The sequence below is a fragment of the Puma concolor genome, chromosome B3 (genome assembly GCF_028749965.1).
Source record: "Puma concolor isolate L17-30 chromosome B3, mPumCon1.1.hap2, whole genome shotgun sequence".
Taxonomy (NCBI): domain Eukaryota; kingdom Metazoa; phylum Chordata; class Mammalia; order Carnivora; family Felidae; genus Puma; species Puma concolor.
Genome location: NC_141672.1, coordinates 21938307 through 21944625, shown reverse-complemented (window position 1 = coordinate 21944625; position 6319 = coordinate 21938307). Strand labels below are relative to the sequence as shown.

The 6319-nt window shown below is 44.0% G+C and overlaps 1 pseudogene; it reads left to right on the top strand.

Moving 5' to 3' along the window:
* Positions 1 to 837: 837 nt before the first annotated feature.
* Positions 838 to 1711, top strand: LOC112855844 (zinc finger protein 346 pseudogene; annotated as a pseudogene).
* The last annotated feature ends 4608 nt before the right edge of the window (positions 1712 to 6319 follow it).

The window sequence follows — 6319 nt, the reverse complement described above, 5'->3', positions numbered from 1 at the left end:
CCACAGTTACTATGATATAGTTTCACCAACTGCAAGATGCTGAAAACTATTAATAGAGTTTTCTTCATAGGATTGCTCTAAAGATTAAATTATCTAAAACAGATAATGTGTTTTTATCATAAGTAACAAGTTTTAATACTGGCTTTTATTTAAAATGAAGCTGATTTTTACCTTATATCATTATTTTAGCCAGCCTTCACAGATTTCTGGACTCTTGAACCCCATTCTGTTAACCAAATATGAGATTGGGTTGGCAGAGCTGTGAAGAATTATTCCCCAGAAGTTATCCCAGACTTGGACTATGACTACCATTCCAAGCCCATATTTTAATTTTTATGGGAAATGGATTTTAATGGGTTATACAGGATGAAAGGATAGGAGAGTCTCATGGTTACTAAATTCAAAGAAAATGCACATCCTCAACTAGAAAGGAGAATAACAATATTAAGACTATTCTGACATATGGATCTCGTAAGAAGGTCAAATGACTGTGTGTGCTTTGGGGGTGGGGGTGGTTAAGCACTCAGAAAGGGTTGGCAGTGCTTATTATATATTATTTGTGTTTTTTAATGTTTATTTATTTATTTTTGAGACAGAGAGAGAGACAGAAAGAGGGAGGGAGGGGCAGAGAGAGAGGGAGACAGAGAATCCTCAGCAGGCTCCACACTGTCAGCACAGAGCTGGATGTGGGGCTGTATCTCATGAACCGGGAGATCATGACGTGAGCAGACATAAGAGTTGGTGCTTAACTGACTAAGCCACCCAGGAGCCCCTTATTTGTTTGTTTGTTTTTTTTTTTAAAGATACAACAGTAGAAACCAAGGTTTATGAGTGGCCATCAGCAGGTTAGAGCTTGTGGGAAAGATGGAGTGTCCCACGTTGGGCAACGTGGAGGTTAAGGACAGTGGAGGGGCCAGGCAATATGACAGCTCCCTAGCATCAAGAAGGACAGAACAGGACAGGGTGCACCTAGACTGCTAGAGGACGTGTTTCCTGTGGGAAGCAGTGTCCTGGGCCCAACCAGTGGGGAGGGAGGAATTGGAGCACATGATCCAGAAGAACCAGTGTCTCTTTATCAATACCCAATGTAAGGTTTGCTGTGCCTCACTCATTTCTGAGTCCCACAAGCTGACACACTATTAGGGCAAAAAACATGCCAACAAAGTGAAGTGACACCTAGCAGTCCATGGAATGGAGACATTAAAGGGGGAAACAGAGAAGCTTGGCTCAGATCAGAAAAACAGCAGAAGCAAAGACAAGAACCAGTGCTGCCCCATTTGTCACATGACCTTTTCCTCCCCTCTTCTGGCCCAGTCACCTGGGGAAGACACCCAAAAGGGAAACAAAGAAGCTTGGCTCAGATCAGAAAAACAGCAGAAGCACAGACAAGAACCAGTGCTGCCCCATTTGTCACATGACCTTTTCCTCCCCTCTTCTGGCCCAAGACACCTGGGGAAGACACCCAAAGAACTGAAAGTTGAAGCAGCAATCCACTAAGGTGGAAACCTTGCCTCAGAAGAGAGACATAATAGACCCAGACAAGTTCTGCAGCTTCTGCCATGAGACATTCAATGACCTTGTCATGGCTTGAGGACGTTATGTGGGCAAGAAACACAGGAAAAAGGAAACCAGGTTCAAACTCATGGCACACTAGGAGCGGCTGGCAGACTCTGCTGTCACTGACTCATCAGCTGCAAGATGTATAAGATAGTGCACCAGTGGGCACCCCAGGTTAAATCAGCCGTGAATCAGCTTCCCATGACCATGGTCAGCCCTTGGCTTCTCTTCCTCCTTTCTTATACCTGGAGAATTCATGGGCCTAAGGCAGGAGTAAGCCACAGATAGCCTCTGATTGGTCCAGGCAAATTCACCCTTTCTCTTCCCCTTTGGAATGGGCTCTGTAGGGCAGGAAAAGGGAAAGAGGTGGATATTAAGAAGACTTGGGAACTCACAGGATGGTTCTGGAGGTTCAAGAACTGGAGGATGGCTTTCCCCGTACCCTAGCCCTTTTGGGCCACATGTCTTGAGACCCAGGCCTGTCTTTCCTTTGCAGGTCAATTTTGAACCAGTCTGCAGTTAAAGAACCGAGTTCTCCCTGCACTCTAGGCAGATCCAGTGAAATCTGGAGCTTTCACACCAGACCTTGGCCTAGATGGGAAAGGAAAGAAGGAAGTGGCTGCCCCATAGAAGCTTAGAAGCTTGGAGCTACTATGACACTCCCCATTTCCCTAAAATGGGCATGCTTTCCTGAGCCTGGGACCAGATGCTGGCCAGTTGTATAGCTTTCTGCCCACTGTGAAGTTTCCTCCTGGAGCAGTGACATAGTCCTGGAAGAACAATGCTACCTTTCCTGCCTCTTCTCCACAGTTCCTGAATGGTGCTAAGGATCTGCAGAAGCTGGGGCAAAGCTGGAGCAAAGCTGGAGCTGGAGACTAGTGACATCATGGAAAGCTCCAATGGAAGCCTTTCTTCTCCTCCATCATTTGTCCCAGGGTCATGTGGGAAAGTCCCCACATGCAAGTTCCCTTCATGGTTCTGTGCCCTTAAAGGCAAACTGCCTGATGCCAGCTCAGAGGTTCATTGCCGCTCCTTGGCTCCACTGGCCCTCTCTTTTTCCTTGTGCAGCAGACCACCTGTCCAGATTGCTGTGGTGTTAGCCCTCTCCCATCATCCACCAGAAGATTCCTGGGTCCCAGGGAACAAGATAGGGCCCCCAAGGAAAGAAAGGAGAGCTGGTGTAGGTTTATGCAGCAAAGAAACAGATATTCCCCAGGCCTCAAACCTAGATTTCTTTACCTCTGCTGTGTTTTGTGCCCTGGGACTTTACTGAGAGTGGATATTTCCTTGTAGCTTTCACACAAGAATTCCAAGGAGTGCCACCATCATAGGCCCCTCTTCGTTGAGTCAAAGAAGCCCTTACCCTCTCTTGGGGCCTCTTCCCCCGCATTGCCTTTCCCTTTGTCTGTGAAATGCCATTATTTATCGTGCATGGGTGGGTGTGCATGTGCTCATGCTCTGTCTCTTGGTCACTGAAGCATCTAAATAAAGAATTCGTCCCAGAGGCCAGACTGGGATTTGGGGCTATATTGCCATTGGATCTAGTATGTGTGCCTTGACCCTCACCCTCATTCCCGTTAGGTTCCCAAGGCTTTAAATACTGATGTTAGGAGATGATACAGAGATAAACATCTAAATCACTTGTCAATCTTGTGGAAGCCTTCCTACGTGCCCTAAACTTAATAGAACCTCATCAACTCGTCCACTTCCTCCTGTCATGGAGGGCCTTATGGAGGTCTTCATAAGGTTTAAGCTAATAATCTACTTTATTTGACACAATCATTCTGGCTTTTAGGTGGAGAATGAATGCATGGGAATAGGACAAGAGATAGACAGGGAAGCCAAAATGGAGGCTGTGTCCAATATGGATCTCTCCAGGCTAGTCCCTTCAGGGCAGAGACCTAGTTTCTTTCATCTCCACTTCTCTAATGTGGAGGGGTGTGTCATGAAGTATTTGTTGAATGAATGAATAAATGAGTGAATAAATGAATGAGGGTGTGTAAGGAAAGATGGCCTTTTCCCACATAGCTCTTACATACAACTAGGTGTGTTCCATAGACTTATAAGCCTAGAGATTCTTGCAGAAAGCTTTTCTATGACCCATAAATGAGCTAGGGAAGGAATGAGTCTGATGGCTTCAGGGGCCCTTTGTCTAACCTTTGTTTCAGACAGCCAGATTTGAGGAAGGTGCCCAGGCAGCCTCAGCTCCTATTCTTCACTCAGCAAACTGTTCAGGATGTCAGCATCAGCCTCATTTATTTGGCAAGGAAATGAAGGGCAGAAGGGTGGGTGGTCTGCCATATCAAGGGTGCTTGGCCTATAAGACCTCTTAGTTTGAATCTAGAGTCCTACTAGAAGTCCTTGTTGGCAAGAGGGCACAGAGATGAATGCTTTCTTTCCCTTGGGGAGCTCATACACTATTAAAGATCATTATGGCAGTGGTCAGAGGGTTATACAGGGCACAGCAGGAATGCCAAAGATGTAAGCACTAACTCAGCTAAGGGTATGAACAAGCTGGAGAAGTTGGGAAGCTTGAATTTTATCTGCATAACAGCCTTTTGAGCTAGGTGATGATATTCCATTTTGTACAAAAGGTTCAAAGAGGTGTAGTATTTTGCACAAGGTCTTGACACCAATAAGCTACAAAATGGAGCATGGAATCCAGTTCCCTAGATTCCTAGTCCAGAACCCTTTCCAAACAAGGACCAAAATCCTTCCCACATGACCCCTCGACCTGCCTCACCCTCCTTCTGGCAGGGCCATGGTCTCACAGAACTAGTGGTCACAAAATAGATTGGATGAGGCTCAATGGTTATTTTATACTCCAAGCCCCCACCCCCATAGTCTGATAATTTTACCCAAGATTCCTAGTGTATTAGACTCCAGTTACAACTATAACAAACTGAAATCAAACTGGTTAGCTAAAACAGGAAATGTATTGATTTATCTAGTGAAAAATTTTGGTGCAGGGATGGCTAGATCCAGATTCTGACGCAGTGTCATCAGAAGGAATTTAATCTCAGTCTGCTTTCCTGTGTAGCCTGTTTCTCAGCAAGACTGTCTCCAGAAGGTAGCAAGATGGCCTCTGGCAGCTCCAGGCTTATATCCTGATGAATAGGCAACTACAATGGACAGAATATCTTTTTCTACTAGTTCCAACAAAAAATTCTGGGACTGGGGCACCTTGATGACTCAGTTGGTTAAGCGTCCAACTCTTGATCTCAGCTCAGGTCATGATCCCACTGTTCGTGAGTTCAAGCCCTACATCAGGCTCTTCACTGTCAGCTTGGGATTCTCTCTCTTCCTCTCTCTCTGCCCCTACCCTGTTTGTGCTCTCTCTTACCCTTTCTCTCAAAAATAAATAAATGAACATTAAAAAAAAAAAATTCTGGGATTGACTCATTAGCCAGCTTGGCCCTGTTCCAACTCCTAAACCAATTACAGCAACTAGGAAAATCGTGCTCTGATTTGTGGCCTAGGAAAGAGTAAGCACCATGTGAAGCACACTGACTGAAAGTGAAAAGAGGAAAGTTATGGAGCTTCTTCCAGACTAAGGGAGAAGAATGGATGTGGGTGAGAAAACATACCTGTTTGTTAGCCATATCCAGAAATTGTCTATTTGAAATACCACTTTGCTCCTAACTTTCTGAGATACATTTAGTAATATGCTCCAATGTTTAGAGTACAGTTTGATGAAACCTTACATATATGTGTACATCTGGGCAGTCACCCTCCAGATTAAGATACAGAATATTGCCAGCTTCCAGAAATTTCTCTCATTCCCCTTCCTAGTCAGTATCCCCTAGAAGTAAACACTATTTTGACCTCTATCACCATAGATTAGTTTTTCTTGCTCTTGAATTTTATAAAAATGGAATCATACTCTCGTTAGCTCAATATTATGTCTATGAGATTCATCTATGTTTTTGTGTGTCTCAGAAGTTCATTTTTTTTCATGCTGTATAGGAGTCCATTCTATGAATACACAACAGTGTAGCCATTCTGTTGATGGATAATTGGGTTATTTCTTGTTTTGAACTACTATAAGTAAAGCTTTTGTGAAAAATGTTTTTAAAAGGTGCAGAAATTAAAGTATTAAGGTCAATGAGGTTATGCTAGTCACCATACAGTGAATTGCTTTCCAGTGGTCTATCTTGAACCAAGGTCTTCTGATTCTCAGCTTGTTGAGTTTTACTTGAGGCTGCATAGGAATAAGAAAAACATCCTTGAACACTGACCATGATAGCCTCCACAGGAAAGTAGAACCTTGACAAACCATATGGTGATAAGTAGAGTAAGACTAGGAAATCTTTTTTTCATCTACCCAATAAAGGCAAGAGTTCTCTTTTGTCTTACTGTCAGTGTGCATGTAGTATGGCTGAATAAAGTCATCCTGGAGACAACCTGCTCTCTACTTGTTCCAAAGGAAGATATAAATTGAGCCATTGGGGAAGAAATGAAGCCATCAGACACAACTGTGATGGCTTTTTAATGAGATTGTTTGTACTACGCCAGCAGGTAACCTTGGTGCTGAATCAAACCCAAGAAAGAGATGGTGAGACATCAAAGGAGGATAGAAAGAGAGAGGCGGAGCAGGAGCTTAGATCTGGCAGCTGGCCAGCCAGCTACAGAAAAGGAACTAAATTATGCATCTTATTTAGTACATTTATTAAAAGAACATTTCTAGGCAAACATCCCAAAACAAATGTGACTATCAGCTAAGTGCCCCGCAGTCCTGAGCAGATTTAGTGCATGACAATTT